Genomic DNA, 22,991 nt, shown 5'->3' on the forward strand with positions numbered 1-22,991 from the left:
AGGGTGCAGTAATGGAAGTCCTTAGCCCCTCCTGCCGCCGCTCAGAGATCTTTGAATGAATCTGGATTGGTCTAGCGTATCCCTACCACGTCCATGTCATATGTGTGTGACATCACGACTGACGTCACATGCATATTAATAAAGTGGCCCGAAAGTAAGCACCAGCCGACTCATTAAGCACTTTGCCGGTGTCCAGAAAAGACTTGGCACTGGCGAATTCCTACCCTACAGCCACAGGCAGAGAAAGGATGAGTGTCCTTCATTGAGAAAAAGTTCATCTGGGGGTGACTTTTCTAAACTGATACATGAATTCATCAAGGGCAGCCTGTGGACATAGTTTCTTCTGTAGTGGATGAACACTTCATATCCACCCCATTCTCTTCATTGTGCTGTGATCAATGCCATTTTGTCCACCGCAGTGCTAAAGAAAATCCTTCTGTTGCTCGCACCAAAAGAGTTATCTTTTTAAAGCATAAAGGTGGGATGCAAGGGAAGAGCTTCCCTCAGGTAATGAGATTAATTGTTTCTGGATCAGTGTGAAATACTGCATATGTAGAAGCTCACTGATGTTACATTGCTTGAAATTGAAATCAATCAGTGCTATTTGGTGCTGACTGGTCTCATTTTGATTGGTACTCAGCCCCTCTAGCACCAATCCAAGTGCGAGCAGTACTACTGGAAAGGGGACAATGCAACCATTTGAGTGGGTCATCGTCCAATTGGTGTTTCTCTAGTGGATCGCTGCTTGGGGACTGCCACAGCAAAATGATTGGGAGCGTTTGGAGGCTTTTTTTTCAACCTGGCCTCTCGGGAGGGTTGAAAACTCACCAAGTACCTTGGAGAGATGGTAGACAAATAAGAAGCTGTAAGAGTACCTACCTTGGCATCGGGGTGTGCCTCCAACCTATAACATTCCTGGCATTATTTCTGCCTGGACAGAAACAGATTAGAGGGGTTTACCCCAATCACCCCCCAGCAGAAAATTCACAAGACACCAAAGATAATATATGTTTTTTTTAAAGTAAGGTTGGAGTTGCTCACCAAGATATCAGGTCATGTCCCAATTCCAAAACAGCACCAACTGTCTTTTCTCCAGAGGGCAGATTGGAGGAGTTTACCCCAATTTGCCACACAGGTTAGCCAGAAAGCCCATTATACACTAAAGCATTTTAGAAAACAATATGCAGTGGGAGACAGTCTGTCCAAGCATTGGACTTTTACCCCAATCCTAAATGTCCCCATAGTCTTTTTATCCCCACTGATGGGAGCAGAAAGCTAACTAGACTTTTTTCTTTTTTAGGAAACGATATGAGGTGGGATGTTCCACCATTGGAATGGGGAGATATTCCAACGGATGCCAGGAACGTTTATTTGTAAATCAGAAATAGGAGCAGAAAAAACAGATGAAAACGTCAGATGTTTTTTATTTTTCATGATTATGTTACAGTGTATTTTTATATCAATGATTAGTTTCTTTGGAACAGCCATGAGCAATCTCTACAAATGCACCCTTGCTGTATTTGGAATTGTGTCTATTTCTTTAATAAATGTATAGATTTCTGGAATCACCCATGGATTTCAAGTCTGTTTCCATCACAAGCTGCAATTAGGTAAAAGATAGGACAAATCTGTGGTGAAAATGATTTTTTACAACTCTACTTGTGCCCGAAAGCTATGATGATGGTGATATTAGCTCAACAAACCCCTAACCCAGTATACCTTCAGAATTTCCAATGTGTGTGACGAAAAGGACAGAAAGTTGGTCTGAATACATTTTTGGGGGGGGGGGAATGATGAACAATTTGATGTGAGGAGCTCCAAACATCAAAAAGGGACCAGCACTTGTAGGCCTCAGCACTTACGGGGTTAAGGAATAACTGCTGGTAGTAGATTTGAAATTACGTTTCCACTGTTATATGTTGCTCTATTAGTGTATCCAAGCACCATTGCGAAAGACACATTCAAGTATCATATTGCTATTAAAAATATATTTAGACAAAATATACTATAAATACAAGATGTAGGCCAAAATGAAATCATTGTAGCAGTAGCAGTAGCAGTACAGCAGTCCTTCTCTTGCAGCCTCCCCCACATTCTCTCTTCTTCTGGAGTGGTTGAATGAAGAAGGGAAGATCTGCTTTGGCATTGATCAGTGACCTCCTGTTGTTAAAATGTGTGCAGACTTGGGGCCTAATTTAAAATATGGCGTTGTTTAATATTGTCCGTCAGGGTGGGAGAGGACGTTATGTCGACCACTGTTATGGACAGACGACACCCATATTTAGAGATCTCTTCTGGCTCAGGGGTAACCTCTGTACCTTCAAAGGAATTGCCTTCAGGGTGGTTCCTCTGAAGGTACTTTAGGTTTGGTGGGTCTCTGCAGGCAGGTTTGAAGGTTGTCCACCAAATGTTTTCAGTTATACAGAAACACAACTCCCAAAGTGGGAGCTTGCTTTAGAAAAGCAAATAAATAACGATTAAAACACACAGGGAGATTTCCCCTCTGTGTGGTGGTCGTCATGTGTTTTTCTGTTTGTCACTACCAGGTTTTCCTTAGTACCGATGGTCAGAAGCAAAGGACATCAGACCATCTGCCCTAAATATGGCAGGCACACTGATATCCTTACCCCAAGGGCCAGGACCCCATCAGGCTATCTGAGTAATATCAGGCTATCTGAGTAATATTTCAGTCGACGGAGTTAGTAAGGGCACAGTCAGACGTAAACCGGACAATTTGCCTGACTTTAAGTTAGGCAGACGTCCGAGTACTCTCTGCTAAACTCTAAGTCAGGCCCTTGGTCTTTTCATATCTTATAGGCCCATCAGTCATCTATTAGATCCAGATAAGTGACCAATGTTAAGGATATCCACATATACAATTTACATATATTAGATTTACAGTGAACTATTTTACAGAGTTAATGTTTACGTAAAAAATCTGACCAAGAAAAATCCCTCCTGCACCCGTCTTTGAAACACAGCATTTCCTAACAGCACAGCTAGGCTTACAAATGGAAACATAGCTCCATAGTTTACAGCACGGGCTTTAACTATCCGAGTACAATACGCACTATGCATGTTGAAATCCTATGATGGTAAGATATGTAAGTGTTACGCTGTATACAACTACCTTAAGGCATCTTTAATACTCGACTACACACAATAAACTATTGTGAATGCTGTAAAAGTTATATTTGTTAAAGAAGGTGCTTTGTAGAACTCTATGTTGTAGCCTTCAGATGTTTTGAAGAGCACAATGATGTAGCCTTTTGGTGTCTTGGAAACACTAATTTTCGCCCTAAACGTCAGCATTTGATGACATTAGTAATTTTAGACAATTTTGTTGCAAGACAATTTACAAAAATGTTTGTCCCATTCTTTTGATACTATGCTTTTCTTAAATGTAATTCTGAATTGATTGTAGTCTCAACTCCCACAGAAAAATATGTTTTTTTATCTCGTAACATATTGCTAAAATGATATGATTGTATGAGGTTGGGGCAAACTAATGTCAACTGAACCTATTGGAAAGACCGATATATGCCTAGCTCGCCTACTCCATTGAGAGTCCCCAGTAACATAGTATGATGTTTAGGGCACTAAAACCAATATCTTGGGTTTCAGAATATTGGTGTGATGAATAGTAACTATTAGAAGCTGAACCTTAAAAAATGGGAAATACCATGCAGGTTTTGCTCTTTCTCCACCAAGGACTAAATGTACAAAGCATTTGTGTTGTTGCAAATAGTCCGAGTTGCACAATAGGCCAACTTGCAAATGCAAAAAGGCTTTTTAAATGGACAAAGCCTTATTTGCCATTCGGGAACCTATTACCGAATCGAGATATGGGCTTTCGATTCGGTATTAGGAAGAGGCGTGTTTAGGGCGTCCCTTCCTAATACCACATCGTAGGTGCATGTATGAATGCTTTGTGACCGAGATGTGGTCACAAAACGTTCACATTTTGCTACCAACTTCAAGCAGGTGGTAACCGATTCGCAAATAGGCAAGTTCTTCAAAGGACCCCTTCCCCTTTGCGAATGGCTGTAAAAATTTATTTTATGAGCCTACCGCTGCCTGCTCTTAAAAAATGAAAAATAATCTGCATTAAAAAAATAGATTGCTTTATTGAAAAGCAATCACAGACACGGTGGTCTGCTGGCCCCAGCAGGTCACCATCCCTATGATTTTTGCGATTCCTGAGACCTAACTCATTAATATTCATGAGGTAGGTCTATTTGTGACCAACTGGAAATCGCAAAATGTGTTAAACACACATTTGTTCATTGCTGTTTGCAATTACCGAATAGCGAATTGCAAAAATTTGCTATTTGGTAATCGCAAACAGAATTGTTTGTACGTGTCCCCAAAATCCATAAATCCCGTTATTTTCCTGCACATTACCGCTGTTACATTTTGGTGGGTTTCTCCTGCTGAAATTTACTAAGGAAAAATCATAATAGTCACTGGCTATGATAAAATTGCAATATACAAAAAATACTTAGGGTCTAATGTTCTGTATAAGAAAAAGACACTGATATAGTCAACCAAGTGGAAACACCAAGGTATACAGATGAAATTAATCAAGAAAATTTAGTATTAGTATGGCGTCCACCACCCTTTTGGCTGTGTTAATAATTAAGATTAACCAATCGCGTGTGCAGCGCCACGCGATTAGTGACCAATCTTTTAAGAATGTTTTGTCTGTTACAAACAGTCTGGGGGCATTGGTTACTATTAAGCCCATAGGGGCACTATTACTCCTAAGATATTCCGTCATAATCGCACCGTGGATGAAGGTGCGAGAATGGGAATTCTTGAGACTGAGTAGTGCCTGCCAATCATCCTGTGTGTTACTAGTGGCTGAAGATAGAGAATCTAGAATGCTAGGATTAGTGCTCAATATAGATTGAAGTACATCTTCATTGAAAGATAGACCCGTGAACTCTGCCATGATTCCACACTGTCACAAAGCGGGAAAAAGGAAAAGAAAAGAAAAGGAAAAGGCTCGCCTAAGGTATGGAGAGTGTTTAAAATAATGGACCTGCAGCCACATTACTTACATTTGAGATCACAATTACAAGTGGCGCAAAGTTTATCACATTCTTTATAATCGTAATACCTGCAAAAACAAGTACTTAACCAGGAATTGTTAATTTACAGGAAACACATAATCAAGGACATAGAAATGGGTGGTCACAAATTGTTTAAAAACGTTTTGCTTTAATGTCTTTCCTCATATTAGTATATTTTAAAATTCCCTTAAGTGTCACAAGTTGAATGCTCGTACTGGCTTCTCCATATAGGTGAGTGAAGATTTCCAAAGCAAAAATGGAGGCAATTTCTGTATTACACACCTCAACCCACAATGTGTTTTGCACTTAAATAATATGGGTTAGCATTGCATTTGGTACTTCTTTATCACAATTTTCGTCCAGTACAGATTCCACCCTGATGCAAAGCTCGACAGCAGGCACTCAACCCGCTGAGCTATCTATAACTATTTAAGTATATCACATCATAATCTCACGCCCGTGTCCTCTGAAAAATATATAGTGAACCCCACAAAAAATCCAGATTCATTATCTATTGGGAATAAATACTTTTCTGTAAGGAAAGCTCAACAAGACTTGTGTTCCATTAAAACGGAAAATAATATAACGCAGTTTAAAAATAGCAGAAGTTGAGAGAGAAATGACAGCTAAATGAGTTAATGTGCCAGTGCTGTTAGGACCCCTGCCGCTCGCATTCGCACATTAGGGCGCAAGCTGTCCAGCCAGCATCAACCTCCACAGTCCCACATGCCAGCAGATACCGCTCTGACTCACTTTCTTGGCACTGAGCCCCTGCGCTCGCGAAAGCCGAGCTTCTTTTTAATTAGACAGTGCAGTCATCCTGTTATAAAACAATTTGGCCCTTGATGAGCAGGAGCCTGCCTCCCAGAAGAATAGAAAACCTCTGAATTCCGCACTTTACTCCACTGCCTGTCTTGGGTTTGCCTCTGCGGTTTTCCTCCCATCCCCTCCCACAGTAAGCATGGAGCCAGGCCACAGGTGGAAATGTTGACGCATCAAACTAAATCCAGACCTTGTCGGCTTTTAAAAACAATTGCAGGTTAAGCAGGGCAGGATGGGCGCCCTGACCATTCTGGTGCCCAGTACCACTGCACTGGCTACAGAACTGGCAGCCACTACCCTGTGTTTAGAAACCTGCCAAGCAGCCTCGTGAATGCACAGTCAAGTGTATGCAGTGGTCCTGATATCACAGAATAGCAAAGAATGAAGATGGTTTTATTTGCACCATGGAAATTAGCAATCCAATACATGAAGCAATCCATGGCATTGTAGATGGATTACAGAGAACCTGGAGGGCCTATTTACGAGGGCCTCGTGTCATGCTGCACCACGGAACGTGGAACATGCACGACGCAAAGCTCCAAATCATATTTATGAAGCCATGCAAAGACAGTTTGCTTGGTTTTCAATGGCTTCATAAATATGGAGTAATGCAATGCAGCACAAATCACTGGTTGCATTACTCTGCACAAGGGAGGCATTCCAGGGGCATTACACAGGGTTTTTGATGCATTTCCAGATTTACCAAACCTGGTAAACCTGGGAATGCCCCAAAAAGATACACCTCCCCAGGTGAGGTGTAACAAGGAGAAATATATTTTCCTCCTGCCTTTTGCAGTACACAGAGAAAGAGGAAAAAGCCTCTAAGTATCCTGCACAAAAACAAACCTGCCTACAACAAAGTCACCCTTGCACCATGGTGCAATGATGCCTGCGTTGGTGCTAGACTGCCGAAACTGCACCAACACAGCGGGAAAGGACAGGAATGTACTGTATTTGATAAATAAGGTGCGTTCCTGCTCCTTACCTGGACCTTGCTGTGCTGCCCTCTGCACCAATCCCATAAATATCCCTCTTAGTGTTTGTGCAGCTGATTGACATGTAAGTATACAGTCTGCTGAGTTGGCTACATTTTGCTCACTACGCCACCCCAATTTGGACCCAGCCATATACAAATCAGTTTTGACCCTGTTCCTCATGAGAAGAGTCCATCCGGAACTGCCAATTTGGGTCCTCCCTGGTCCGGAAACAAGCATCCTGGGACCGGTTTAGGGGTAACAGCCCTCATCAGCCAGGCCATCTTGAATCCAGTGGCACAGAGAGCAAGGGACCAACGTCCGGCATACCTATCCCACTTAGGGCTAAAAGTGCTGCAGCAACAATTGATGGATTGAATGCTGAATGAATCAAACATTCACCCCCAGTCAAGAGATCTGGGTTAAAGCCATCATTCTTTTGCTCACTACGACACCCCAGTTTGGACCCATCCATATGCAAATCAGTCTGCACCCTGCTCCTCATTGGAACAGTCCTGCCCGAACTGCCAAGCCAGGTCCTCCCTGGATGGAAAGAAGCATCCTGGGACCCACCTGAACAATAGTCAATACCATGACATGAGCCTGAAAAACACAGGAGCAGGCATTTGATGGTTTAAGTTTTAACTCACAGTCCACCACCTGTTATGTTGTCCCGCCTGTCACCTCATAATTGGATCTAGAATGGCTCATGCATGTCTTTGGATGGCATCAGGCAGTCAGTGACAGAGTGCCTTTCTCTCTGCAGATTAAGCTGTCCGCCCCACCTTTGGTGGCATCCCGCAGCGCCACCAGCATTCCGCATCCTCAATGACATGTAGCTTGGTTCTGCTGGACCATCCACTGGCGGTACTTGTCTTTTCCTCAATCAATCAATCAATCCAGGATTGTAAAGCATGACTACTCATCCATGAGGGTCTCAAGGAGCTGGGAGGGGGGTAGCTGATCCGTCTGTGCTGAGGTGTACAGTCAAAGAGCCAGGGCTTGAGGTCCTTCCTGAATTGGGTCAGTGACGGAAGATTGCCTGAGGTGAGTCGGTAGGTTGTTCCAGGTCTTGATGGCTATGTAGGAGAAGTATCTTCCTCCAGTTCTTGTCTTGTGGATCCAGGGGACGGTGGTCAGGGCTATCTAGGCAGAGTGGAGGTGTGTGGTGGGGACGTGGAATGAGAGGCAGTGGTTCAGGTATGCTGGTCCTGCATCGCGGAGGGCTTTGTAGGCATGCATGAGGAGTTTTAAGGTTCCCCTTTCGTTAACTGGAAGCCAGTGGAGTTCTCAGAGGTGTTCGTAGATGTGGTTGCGGCGAGGGATGTCGAGGACCCGTCTGGCTGTGGCATTTCGAAGGTTCTTAAGTTTTCTGAGGAGTTTCTGGGTGATGCTCGCATTGAGTGCATTGCCATAGTCAAGTCTACTGCTCATGAGTGCGTGGGTGACTGTTTTTCTGGATTCGGTAGGGATCCATCTAAATGTCTTTCAAAGCAGGTGGAGCATGTGGAAGCATGATGAGGTGACAGCGTTGATTTGATGGTTCATTGTGAGTGAGAAGTCCAATATGATGTAGAGGTTGCGTGCATGGTCTGTGGGGGGTGAGCGGGGCTCCCAAAGTGGAGGGCCACCATGTTTCATTCCATGCTGACGGTGAGGGTCCTAGGATGAGGACTTCTGGTCTGTCTGAATTCAGTTTGAGGCAGCTTATCTTCATCCAGGTGACAACGGCATTCCTTCCTCTGTGGAAGTTATTTCTGACGGTTGTTTGTTCATTGGTGAGGGAGAGTATCAGCTGGGTGTCCTCGGCATAGGGGACAATGTTGAGTCTGTAGTTCCTGACGATGGTCGCGAAGAGGGCATGTAGACGTTGAAGAGGGTGGGGCTCAGGGAGGAACCCTGGGGAACTCCACAGCTGATCTCTGTGAGTTCAGAGAAGAACTGAGGTAGTCTGACTTGCTGTGTCCGTCCGGTGAGGAAGGGTTGAAAACTGTCATATGGAGATGGGTATCTGAGCGTTTCTGAGTGCCTTTGATTCCTCTGAGGGGCATCGCAGGGTGTTGAACAACAGTTATTCTAATCCTGCTGTAGAAAGTCCTAGGCCTAAGTGTTTAGGTGGTTAAAAGAGGCCTGGACGGTGAACTTCGCTCCGTTCACGGAGATTGAGGAGTTTTCTGCAGTCCACAAAGCTCATGGAGTGCAGAAAACTCCACTTCGCGATGTGCAGCGGAGTTTCTTCCCCACCCGCGATCACGAACGGTAAATTCACGATCCGTTCGTGAGCGCGAGCTGCCGCTTGGGTTGAATTTCTACCTGAGCGGCAGGAATACCAGCACAAACTGCAGTTCGTACTGCACCCTGCCATTCGCGAAACGTTCGCGTATCAAAGCTCCGCAAACTACACCCAGTGACTGACAAGAGCAAAGATTTCATAAATGTTCCTACATTAGACTTAATGGTATTTAGTGTTCAATCATTTCCAAAAGATTTGACTATTCAAGGACTTTTTATTCCTTGTCGGGTTCCCGGATGTTACAATGTTTTGAGGTTCATAGGTATTGGTGAATCACTGTATCTACTTCTGAAGTTATCTGATAGCACTACTGCAGGATTCTTGGACCATGGATAGCACCCAGTATCCCTAATATCTTGTTCCATATAAATAATGATTGTTTTGGTCTCCTTTTCATCACATAATCAGTGGCAGCTTTTATTGCTCAAGTTGGAATTGCAGGATGTACAAGACAGAGCTCGAACAAGTTTAAACTTTCTGTATGAGGACTAATACAAGGCCTTCATTGGCTCACTGAATAGAGTTATTCGATGATGGACAGGGCTTTGACAATGGTACTCTCAGTGACAACACATTCCATGCTTTGAGTCCTGGTTCCAATTCATTCATTGACTTTGTCAGTGAAGTCTTCCAAGATATTGACAGCTGTGTCAGACTTCTCTAGGAGTAAATTAAAAATTACAGGTGCATATTGACAAATGCCTTGAAAAACAGTACTAGTGAATGATGCTGCCATGTAGGTAACCCATTGGGCAGCTTTGCACATAATGCACTCTAACGTGCTAGGGGAAGCTTCCTGTGGAAATCTCTGTATATGCAGATTTCACCAGGGCCGGACTGGGATTGGAAACCAGCCCTGGCAATTACGTCCAAAATACAGTGTACATGAAAAAAACACAATTATACATATATAAACTTAATAACATATCGCTTTACAAGACACGTATAACCAGTTCCTTACTAACATGTAAAATACTAGGCGTAAATGTTACTTTTTGAGTGTCTATTGTTCCTGCGAGTGTATATGGCTCTGGGAACGAAAGCTTACCGCCCAGTATCTAGCTTTCTGCCCTCTTCTGCTTGGACTGTCTGAACCTTGCCTTAAACACTCAAGTTGCTCAAGGGATGCTTGGGTCCTTACGCAACCTAGATAGGACCACTTCTATTTTTATACAAAGAAGGTATCTAATTGCTTGATTTATCAAATGTTTTGCAATAAACGAACCAACGTCTTAATTCATTAGTCCGCATGATTTATTTCACTTTTCTTTATCTTATTCAGAAAAATGTTTTATGCATTTAAAGCATGTCCTCATGAAGGGTTTCTAAACACATTTGAAAACAAAATACAGTGTATATGAAAAATCACAATTATACTTACATAAACTTAATAAAATATCGCTTTACAAGAAATGTATAACAAGTCCTTTACTAACATGTAAAACCCTAGGCGGAAATTTTACTTTTTGAGTGTCTATTGTTCCTGCCAGTGTATATGGCTCTGGGAGCGAAATCTTAAAGTGCTGTCAGTTGGAGAGTGGTAACAGCACAGAATCTCTCCCAAGGAGACCTGATTTCCCCCTTCTCTTTCAGAAAGCGACTACTCAAGGCCTCCATTAACCATTGAGGGATGGTATGGTTGTCTTTAAAAAAAAGTACGGGAACTGTGTTTGTAAACTTAAAAAACACGTGCACGTAGGTCCCCATACATCCCATCTGCTTCTAGCTCTATTCACATATAGATTTTCCTTGCTATCTTTAACGCCCACATCATCATTGCTGCGCAGGACCCAAGCAAAATAGGGATGGCACATGGATTTTTATTCCCTTTTTTCACAGAAGATTACAGAAAACATTCTTTGGGTTTTACACCCTAGGTGTGATGGTCCAGTGGTATGGGCAGAGGAGATAGCCTTTACCTTTCTTTGGTGATACAGGTGCATTATCACCAGAACCTAAGGGTGGGAAAGGACAACTAAACCCAAATTATGGCTGCTTTTTCTTATTGTTCTTGGTTGCATTAGGGCCCAATGCACTCTTGCAGTTCCACCCTTGCTTTGTGCCTCAGAACAATTGCCCAAGATGAGGGATATTGATGAAGTGGAGAAACCTTAGCTTGGGCCTGTAAAGACCTAGCAGGGAAGAGGACAAGGCAAGACAGAGGCTCATGTTTTAACAAGAGACAGAGGACACAGTCCACTTGCAATGAAGTTGATAGTAGCTATAATTAGTGAAGAAGGTACAGTGGCACTGTGGCCCAGGAGATTGAGGGGCCCACTATTCCACAATTAAGACTAACTTTACAAAAAGGGCATCAGGCTCATATTCCCTGCTAACATTAGAGCCAAGGGTACACTTGCTGCAAGGGGATGAAGGGGACGACATGTGGAAGCAATGTTTTTCTGATACGTACAGAAAGCCTGTTTCAAGATCGGAGTAATGGCCAGACATGGTGGGGAAGGGGTGAAAGGAGCAAAGGAGATAGCCTGCTACTCAGGCCACAGGTATCAATGTGCAGCAGATGCTGTTGCAATGGGGCCCAAGGATGTAGGGGGATCACAACACTGCAATTATGGAGAGCAGTGTTTGTTGATCAGTTTCTGTTTTTACAGGATGCATTTACCCTTCCATAAGTTTCCCATTTAGCGTGAATTATTAGCTACAGAAAAAGTACTCCTGAAATGATCTCACAAGCCAACACCCTACACTCAGCACTCCCTCCCTCTAATTTTTTTGCACCAAAGTTTTGGAGATGGGCTTGGCTTGAAAACATGTAGCTTAGAGGGGCTCCAGAAAAATAATGAGGCCTTTTACATTTACGAGCTCCAGAATTTAGCCACCCTTCTCAAAAGGAGGAGGAAGTTCACTGAGAAGGTGACAGACCTTACAGTGACCTTTGTTTCAGATTATTGCAGGGTGTTATATGGGCTGTTTTAGTACAATCCTAATGGAACAGGAAAAGGTAATTTTGTGACAGGAGCTTACAACTTCGGTCAATCCATTGGAGGCAGTTTGTGAAGAAAAAGGATCATGGATAGAGGTGGGAAAGGTTCTTCCTAGAGGTGGAATTACAACCCATCACCGCCTCACCCCTCATTGAATGTATCCTCTCCAGCATACCCACAGACCTGCTGTATGGCTTGCCTGTTCCAGGAAATCCCAACATCATGCCAATTAAAAACCAAAACCTCAAAATGTTTCCCAACTCCAGCCTCATGTCACACACTTCCACCATCATCAACATGTATCTTACAAATGTCACTCATATTCAGCTGTTTCCACCTCTATAGAGTGTAAATTTGATTATTTTAAAGTTTATGCACTCTCACATTATTTTAAAAAGTCTCTATATCAAGTGCATTGTTAGCAACAGCTGGAGCAGGAGTAGGTGCTAAGGTATGCTATACATGTGATAACTAGATTTTTGTTTGTCAAACCTCAACCCTACCATTAATATATCTTCTCTATGTTTTTGAGACAATAAGCTCAAAATAATAATAAGAATAATAATAATGACTCTTATAAAGCGCATGGTTACACTCGAAAGTGTGTCCCCGCTGAGCATAACTACATGGAGAGGGAACAGAGAAAGACCTATGCCTGGAACAGCCATGTTTTCTATTTTTTTCCGAAAAGGGACAGGGGGGGAGTATTCTAGTTCTTCGCTGCCAGATAGCTGAATGACCGAGCCCTCGTTCTGACTTTGTGAATTTTGGGATCTTTAAACAGATGTGTCCCGGCTGATCTGAGCTAACAAGAGGGGATGTAAGGGGAGAGAAGGCCATGCAGGTATTTTGGGCCTTTGCCCAGTAAGGACTCTCTTGCCAACCGGTAGCCAATGCAGGTCGTCAAGAACATTCCCCATAGAAGCTGTCCTGGGTAATTTCAGTAACAGGCGGGCTGCTGTGCTCTGTATGCATTGCAACCTGTGCAGGCATTTTTATGATACCCCTAGGTAAAGAACATTTACATAGTCCTAAGGCATGGACCAGGGTTTTCCTAGCCGGCGTGGGTAGCACATCCAGAGTTTTTCGCAGCCTCTTCAAAATTCCGAAACACTTCCCTGCCACCTTCCTGGTCTGAACCTCAAAGGATAGATTAGAATCAAGACATATTCCTAGGTTTTTCACCTGTTTGTCCGGGGTGGGTGTGGGGCCTAAAGTCTGGGGCCACCATGCCGAGGACCAAATGGAGGGAAATTACCTACCACTAGGATCTCTGTTTTGCTGCCATTAAGTTTAAGGCAGTTGTTTGACATCCAGACGGCCAAGTCCTTCAAGCACGAGGAGAACCTAGAGGCTGCTCCGTCAGAAGTGTGGGACAATGACACCACCAGTTGCATGTCATCTGCGTATGACACAATGGTGATGCCATGTCGTTCCACAATCTCAGCCAGAAGTGCAATTTATAGATTAAAAAGGGTGGGGCTCAGGACGGAGCCCTGTGGGACTGCTTGTGGCAGAGCAATGCTTTTAGAAAAGTAGGGACGCTGCGTCACCTGGAAGCTCCTGTCCTGCAGGAAGGAGGTCATCCATTTTAGTGCGACATTATCCAGCCCTCCTGCTCTCAGATGTTGCAGATGGAGAGGGTGAAATACCGTGTTGAAGGCCGCACTTAGGTCCAACAGGATCAGGGCCACGGTCTGACCCTCATGCGTGGGCCTATGGATGAACTCAGTAGCAGAGAGTAATGCTGACTCTGTAGAATATGTCGCTCTGAAGCCCGATTGGGAGGGATGAAGCAAATTATGTTGATTCACATGAGCAACTAACTGTAAGTTAACTACTTTTTCTGTAATCTTAGAAAAGAAAGGCAGAAGTGAAATTGGGCGCAGGTTTTCTGGCTGGCAGGGATCAGCTCCAGGCATTTTCAGTAAAGAGAGGACGGGTGCCACTGTATCCAAGGCTTCCTTAGCCCACTTGTCCATGAAGCTACATGCCACATTTATATCTTCTCCTAGAGAAGGGTAGTTCTGCTGCAGGGCAAGTATAAAGTTTTCCGGGGTGACTCTAGACCATCTTCTGTGTGGAGCTCCTGTCTTTTTAGAGGCTAGACACATTGGTATATCCTAATTGAACATGCCTCAGGTATGCTCATCCATTTCTTGACAGCGTCCACTTTGCAGGTCCTGTGTTGTCAACCCATCCACCATCTGTCATGACCTCCTCTGTTTCTCCAACGAGTGAACCAACATGTGAAGTAGCCACAGACATCAGATGGCTTGCTGAGCATGGCAAGTCTACTGCCTGCTTTAATAAGATCCTTCTAACAATTTTTCTTTCGATATGAGTCATTGTAGTGAACATACTTTTACAAAAAACAATAAGTGCCCGTCTTTATCAAGTCTCAATAACAGATTTAATGATTGAGCTTATCTGTCCAATATTTGTATCTCTATGATACATGATATATCCTTCCATTATGCTTGTTCAGTGATTAGCATTGTTATTCATGTGACTCTCATTTTATATTACATACATTTCCAACACGTATAAGGAACAACATGTAGTATATTGCAGTAATATTACACCAAGGTCTTACCCCTGCAATACTTGCCATTCAAACAAAAATGACAGGAATTATATTGCATTAACATCCCAGTGTTAACAGACCAATTTGGTTCCAGGGAGTGAATTATCAGTGACACACAACATTTCAACAGAGAGCAATAGTATGTTTTTTTCTGTCATACACTACATCATTTCCCCATGGCATTGTACCTTTACACCTGTACAGTCTGCAAGAATAGTAGGTGCCTTTCGAAGGATTCCTACATATTACGGCCATTGTTCAGTTTTTCATAATTTCTAACTCTAAATTCAGCTGTGGAACATTCTCAATTCTCTCTTTGCCAAATCTTTTAACATTGAGGAGTCGGAGAGCCTCTACCTAATGAATTTTCTGACAAACTAAATTTGTTAATTGTTCTCCATCTAAATTTACAGTTTCACATTAATGAGAAGTCTATTTAAAATTAAGTGATACGTGTAAACACTCTTTTTTTTTATTGAGCTCGTAAAATGTGCCCGATTGCACCCAATATCACAGGAATGCAATGTGGGCTGAATAAATGTAGTATGAAATGGGGCTGGTCAAACCTAGGTCAGAACACATGAGAAGAACAAATGTATCTGCTGTGACACAGAGATGCTGTTGACACAGATACTAAGATAAGAGCCCTGTATACTTTAGTATTTTTTATGTTATGCACACGAGAACCCTCGCAGTTCTAGGCAGACTCTAAACAGAAATTACGTAGTCTGATAGGAAGTGTTAAGGTGTGGTTATGAAAGTTATGATGCACTGAAGAATAAAGACATCTGTTACAGAGCTCTGTGTGTGGCATGTTCATTTGCATACTCCCAGGCTAGGGAAGACGCTACAACCAGTGACGAGTAGGGGATACGTGCACCAAAGAAACAATGCTGCTCTTGCTGATAGTTTGCAAAGGTACAGCAAACTGCTTTTTCATGCTCCATGCACCCTAAAGTGATGCAAAGCTGTCTGTAGTTGGCATATGGGGAGTCAATGTCCAGCTCCAGCCCACACACAGCCAGGGAAGAAGGTGAAGGCCCTGCAAAGGAGCGCATTCAAAAAGCCTGCCAGAACCCGCTGGCAAGGCTGAAACAACAGAGACTGCGCCATAACACAGAGCCATCATCCATACAAAGCAAACACTAAAGATAGTGATGGCCAGGTGCGAAAAAAGAAACTCACTTAAAGACACAGGTGAATTAAGCATCGCACGACCTCAAATAGGACGTGAGTTCCCAGGGTCGGGCGTGAAGTCGATGTTGCAGCATTTGCAGGTGGCATCTTGTTCAACGAACGCTGCCTGAACAAACACATACTTTCAATGGCAGGAGCAGGGAGAGCAAAATATACCGTGGCTACATTTCGGAAGCCACCATCACTGTTTGGCACAGCAAAGAAACAGAAACTGGTGCCAGGTGGACTGCTTTGATCTAAACGTTCAATTACTTCATAGATGCATTATAAGAAGATGAGAAGAAAATCATTACATACTTAAAAAACCTTGCTGGTGATGTAATGAAAGAAGTGTTAAAGAAAGTCTCACAAACAGATACAACATCGTACCAAAAGCTAAAAGAAGCTTTGGAAGCCAAGTTCAATCTGATGCCGAATATTTATTATAAAGGGTACATCTTCAATCAAGCACGACAACAGGCTGGTGAAACAATATATGAGTTGGCTGAGAAACTTGATGAACTTATCAAACACTGGGGGATATTCTCAAGAACGGGCGATAATCATCGCCAAACTAGGTTAATGCAGTTTCACATAACGCTGTCTATCGGGGGAAACTAATGCCGTGTTATCAGCGTATTCTCAACACGCCGGCAACAGGCAATAGTATCCCAATAACGCGCCAAATGTCCACGTTAAAATTACTGGGACGCCGATAAAAAAGGAAACCCGAACGTGAGAAAAGTGGTGATGGGCCCAACAGCAATAACAAATCAGGGATAAGCAGCGCCAGGCTTACTATTCCCAAGTTAGGCGGAAAAAAAACCCATAAAAGCTGAAAAAAAAAAAAACAACCAAGAAGCACCATGGAGGAAGCTGGAGCAACTACAGAGGCCAAACAGATCCCCACAAACCACCCAGAGGACCAGCCAGGGACCTCAGGACGGAGAAGGGCAAGGAGAAGATGAGAGGAACCTGCGATTCAGTCCGCAGGAAAACAAGATCCTGATTACGGAGGTGATAGAACACCACCAACAACTGTTCATCACCTCCACTGTGTCATTGGGGGGGTGGTCCTGGGGGTGAGGGTGGTCCTGGGGGTCGTGGTGATGGGTGTTGTGGCCCTCTTGGGTCGCTGAGCTGCATGATTATTAGCTCCATGGCATCTGTTGGTCTTCAGATGTGGCTCTGAGCTGGGCTCCCTTTACACTGCAGGTTTTCGTCCTACTTAAGATCTGAAAAAAGCAGGTCTTTAGTCCCTGCTGCTAATGTGCCTTATCGCCTGTTTTTGGCCCGTATCGCAGATCTGGCTGGTCGTTGAGAATATCGTGAAGTGGTGTTGTCGTGAGTTTTTGGACAGGAACGCCTACTCTGCATATGATTAGCGTTAGTTTTCGGTGTCAGCCTTGGTGATGTTTTAAGTGGCAGCTATCGCAGGTAAACTGGCGATGTATGCTGTTAGCGCAGGCTTGTGAATAGGGCGATAAATCTATCACCACTTTCGTGCCGGAAAAGTACCCCTAAATCCGCGATGTGTCCTTGAGAATATGTCCCACTGTACGTTCTGTGGTTTTAAGGATGAAGAAGTCATGTGCCTCAGAGTCATTGATGGCTGTCTTTCAGATTCCTTCAGAAGACGCATGTTGACAGAGACACTCAGTTTAGAGAAAAAGCTCATGTCTGCAGAAGAACAAGCAGATCGACAAACTGCTGATATGGAAGCAGAAACAGTGTGTAATGAATCAGCATTGATCATGAAAAGCAAGCATAAGCACAAAATAGATGCATGCAAGTTGGCTTCTCTGATGAATAAAACGTTATGCTTCTGAGGACGCTTTCATTTCCCCATGAAGGTAAATGTCCAGCCATAAGACAGATATGCAAAGGTAGCAGGAAAGAAATCCACTTCATAATGGTCTGCAAAGCGAAAGAGAATTCAAATGCATCACAGCGAGAACTAAAATGGACGCCAGAGGTTTAGCTGCTTGCAAAGAAGATCACCAAACGAAGTAACATAATTCATTTGGATACTGCCCTAAAATTACATTCCCAGTGAAAGACTGCCCTTAAACCTCCATCATAGTGGTGCGTCGCTTAACATCATGCCAGTAGAAAAGTTCAACAGCCTGTCTCTTGTGCCACGCCCTACTTTGTCAAACACAAAGGTATACACTTGGGCTGCTTCTAAACCATTACAGAATCAAGGGTTACTTGCAGCAACCATGCAACATAAAACAACATCAGTGCAAGCGCCAATTCATGTCCTTCAGGAGACATCTTTTAGTGCATGCCTACTTAGCTTTTCCACTGCTGCTGGCATGGGACTGATATTGCTCAACTAAAACATATGTGTTCAATCGGAAATTGTGAGTCAGTTCCTGCTGCTATTTCAAGGCCTAGGACGACTTAAGAAATTGAATGTGCAACTTCATTTCAATAAGGACTTTCACCCTGTTGCGGCAACGATGCAGCAGAGTCACTTTTCACCTGCAAAAAGACACTGAGAAAGAACTAGAAACACTGTTGAACCATGACATAATTGAACGCTCCCCCCTGTACTACGCCGTGAGTTTTGCCCATAGTGGTGGTGCGAAAAAGCACAGTGGAGGTGCAGTGTGCATATGTGTAGATACGTGCCAGGGCAACAAAAGCAATCAAGAGAGAAATATATCTTGGTCCCAACAAAGTGGACATGATCATGTAGCTGAACAGAGCCAAAGTTTTCTCCCACCTTGACCTGAACAAAGGTTACCCTCAAATCGAGCTGAAAGAGAACTGTAGGTACATTATTACTTTTTTGACTTATGTCGGTTTGTTCAGATATAATAGAATGAGTTTTGGAGTATTTTCAGCTGTGGAGATATGTCATGATGCTTTTCGCTGAGTAATTCAATCTGTTACACAAGCTTTCAATTACAGTGATTACATTCTGGTATTTGGGACAAAGCAAAAGGAGTATGAGAAGGCTATTACACAAGTGTGCCAATTCCTTGCTGATTGAGGCCTCACTCTGAATGCAGCAAAGTGTGAGTTTCACAAAACCAAATATAAATTCTTTGGGCACATATTCTCTGATAGGGGAATGACTCCTGACCTGGATAAGGGGCAATCACTGCCATCTACTTGCCCCCACACGATGTAACTGTGCTGCGGTCCTTCTTAGGCAAGGCCAGTTATTGTAAAGGTACGTTTGTGACTTTGATACAGTTAGTGTCCCATTCACAGAGTTAACAAAGCGGAATATCCCATTCCAGTGGTCTCCTGAATGCTTCAAAGAAATAAAACATGTGTTGGAGACCCCAAGTCACATACTGAGATCACAGTGGATACGAGCCCGGTGGGACTGGGCGCAATCCTTGCTCAACACAATGGCCATCCAAATGCCAGAAACACATTTTGACCTATGCCAGGAGAAGCCTGACTGACACAGAACGTGCCTACTCTCAGCCGGAGAAGGAGAGTCTGGCTATTGTGTGGCCCTGCAAACATTTTCATGTGATTTTATATGGGAAACGTTCCACTATCATGACAGACCACCAGGCTTTTGTCACTATCTTTGGGAACCTGAAATCTAATATGCTCCCTTGCATTACAAGAGTATGCATATGCGATTGTACACAAGCCAGGGAAAGAGCGCAACCCACAGATTACTTTTCACAGGTGCAGCTACATCGCCACAGTTTGATATCCAAAGCAGCTGAAGAGTTTCTCAACTTCAGTGTGAGGTCCTGCACACCAGCAGCTCTATCCGTTGAACAGATTATTGCTGCTACCAATGCAGATAAAGAGATGCTCATTCTCAAAGACCTCATTACAATGTAATCTTGGAAGAAAAGTATTCAACCCTTTGCTGATGATGTTGAAAACTGAAAAACGTACAGGATGAGCTATTCATCACCCAAGAGGGTATTATATTGAGAGGCTTGTGAATCATCATACCCGAGAGCCTGAGAGCAAGTCATTCAGATAGACCATGAAGGACATCGTGGCATTGTAGCCACAGAAAGAGCCCTAAGAGACTGAGCTTGGTTCCCTAGCCTAGATGAACAAGTTGAGAAAGAGCAGAAAACGTTCCACTTTTTTAACTGTTTATCCCCCAAGGTTATGCAGCATCCATTGATAATATTATCTTCCTGCACATGCCTGGGAGAGAGTTGCAGTTGATTTCCTTGGCCCTCTAGGAAACGGGCATCATCTCCTAGTAGTCATTGATGAATATTTGTGTTTTCCTTTGGTGGAAGGCTTATCATCAACAACCAATGACAAAGTCCTTGAGTGGCACAAAGTCATTTTTCCAGCATGAGGCATCCCTGTTATTCTCAAATCTGATAACAGCCTGCCTTTCATTGGCAAATAATTCAAGGAGTTTCTTATTCGTCTCATCAAAAGAGTACACCTCTCTGGCCCCAGGCCAATGGTGTTGTTGGACGATTTATGAGCACCTAAAGAGGGTAATTCAGTGAGCATCGATGGAGGTAATCATTCTAAACCAAGCCATGAGTCAAGTCCTTTGTGCCTATCAGTCAGTCAGTCATATTAGCTTTATTCGACAATATTAGTCATCAAAGCAGATATACAAAAGTAAAAGGACACATGACCGTTAATTAAAATTGGTTTAGACTAAGAAATAAAAACTGTTAAAAACGTTTTTGGGAATAAAAACCGAATTATTAAAAATTCAATTAATTATATCTTTTTGCTCCATATTGTATGAGACACAATTCATTAGTATCAACCATTATACCATGCCACGCTATTCATATAAACCACTGTTATCTAAGCAAATGGACTACGGAAGTCAAAGAAAGTCAATCAGGGATTTGGAGGCGTTTGGGAATCAGTACACAAGCACATAACATACCCGCTACCCAACGGAATTATTTGGGATCTAATAGACCATGCCCAGCCTAGGAACTTTGCCAAAGCGATGACAATAGGTGTTGTTGTATCTGCGCGAAGTGGCCTAAGCACCACATCATTGCTTCCAGTTCCCAGTGATCTACAGATGGGGGTCAACCACTTGTGGCTCGGGGCCGTGTACGCTGGGCAGGCAAACAGTAAGTGGGCCAAAGATTCTGGGTGCGCGGGGCATACTAGACAGGAGGCTCTGAGTTGCGTGTCCCATTTTGCCAAAAATGATCTTACTGGTAAAGTGCCACCTCTGAATTGGAAGTAAAGCTTCCTGTCATGTGGTTTTGTGATTATACCCCAGTATGGTTCCAGCTTTTGCACAGGCTTTACATTCAGAAAGCATCCTGTTAGTGTTAAGGGATCACTATTTCTGGCGATATTATCCGTCACCCAACCCCAGTATCTTTCCTTTAAAAAAGACTTGGTTGGAAACAGGGTTCTTTCTGGATTTTCACACAGTGTAGCCATTCCAATATTGGATAACATGGTTCTGATTTCCTGCAACCATCTGACGTTTTTAAAACAATCTACTCTAATCAGATCCTTCAGGCCGAGTGCATAAGCTCTTAGTTCAGGTGTTTACCAGATTCTCCGCCAATGTAGGAGGGGTCGCAGTCTAGCTATGTCGGCCAGTGACTTCCTACCCAGGTCGTAGAGCAGAGGGCGTATTGGTGTGCTATGTGGTAGTTTGGTGATGTTCCGCAAGAACATGCTTTCCGCTGTTGTTAGTTTGGAAAGATTATTAAAACCCCACAACTCTGCCCCATAGAACACTGAGGTAATAATTTTTGTGTTTTTGTATTTGCAGGACTGGACTAACTGGTTTAGTTAATGAAGTATAGAACTCTTTTTGCAGAATTCCAGCCAGTTGTCTATGCTTCAAAGTAGCCATTTCTACTTGCTTGTTCCACTTCAAGTCTCCCTGCATTGTAATCCCTAGATATGTAAAGTCTTTTACCTGCTCTAGAGGCTGATTATTGAATACCACGCCTCCTTTAAATGATCTATGTGGACTAAAAGTCATAAACTTCATTTTTGACGCATTGATTACCAGGCCTATCAATCAACTGCTCACTCCACAACTGGTGAGAGTCCTGCCATCTTGCTATTTGGGAAAGCCATTGGAACCGAACTACCACAATGGACATCAAACTTATCGATGAATGCTGATAAGGTTAATGTCACAGACACTTCTCAAAAGTGCAAAATGAAAACATATGCTATTCAGCACCAACTCACCCTGTAAGCAGTCTTCCATAAAGGGGACTGGGTACCGGTCAAACAAAAATGGAAGCTGAAAACGGACACTCTGTTTGCTGTCGACCCTTTGAGGGTTGCACTTACAAAGGACACATGGTGACAACACATTGTCCCAGAAAGTCTATCACACAGGACTCATCAAACGTTAAACACCTACTTCGATGTTCTTCACCACCTGGGATCACAAGCCTGGCAACCCCACCTGAATGTCCAGATCAAAAATCGGAGCCTATGTCATTGGTACCTAATCAAGGTGCATCATAACTATCTCATACAACCTGAGCTGGCAGACCAGTGTGAGCGACTCACTGTGGAAATATGATGCTAATGTTGTCTGTACTTTTAATTTAACAAAGGGGGAGATGTAGTGTCTTTGATGTTATAAGCCCTAGGACCCTCACGTTTGTAGGCTTACTCTAACCAGGAATTACGTAGTCTGCTGGGAGGTGTTAAGGTGTGGTTGTGAAAATTTTGATGTAATACATACAGAGTGTGATCGTACGTTGAAGAATAAAGACAATAATAACAGAGCTCCATGTGTGGAATGCTTATTTACATGCTTCCAGGCTGGGCAAGATGCTTCATAGACTACTAAGTTTCCACTCACCGCTGGTAAGTTTGAGGTCCAACTGTTGGATGTATAGAGCATTACAAGATGGCCTACTTGGTTAACATTACCATGGTGACTTCATAGTGCAGCAGTGGGGCACCCAAACTGAAAACTGGTCCTGAGGGTGTGCCTCCTGACTATCGAAGACAGAATACTGTGATTTGGAAATATTAATGACAACATATAGAAAATAAGACATTGAAAGGTTAGGAAGTATAGGTTTTATGTATATATTGAGCTGTTCAACATATATGTGAGGGGGACCAGAGGGAGCAAAACTTCCACAACACTTATAAATCCAGAGGAGCTACTGGGTAAGAGTCCCCCGCATTCCAGAT

This window comes from Triturus cristatus, chromosome 5_2, assembly GCF_964204655.1.
Source record: "Triturus cristatus chromosome 5_2, aTriCri1.1, whole genome shotgun sequence".
Classification (NCBI taxonomy): Eukaryota; Metazoa; Chordata; class Amphibia; order Caudata; family Salamandridae; genus Triturus; species Triturus cristatus.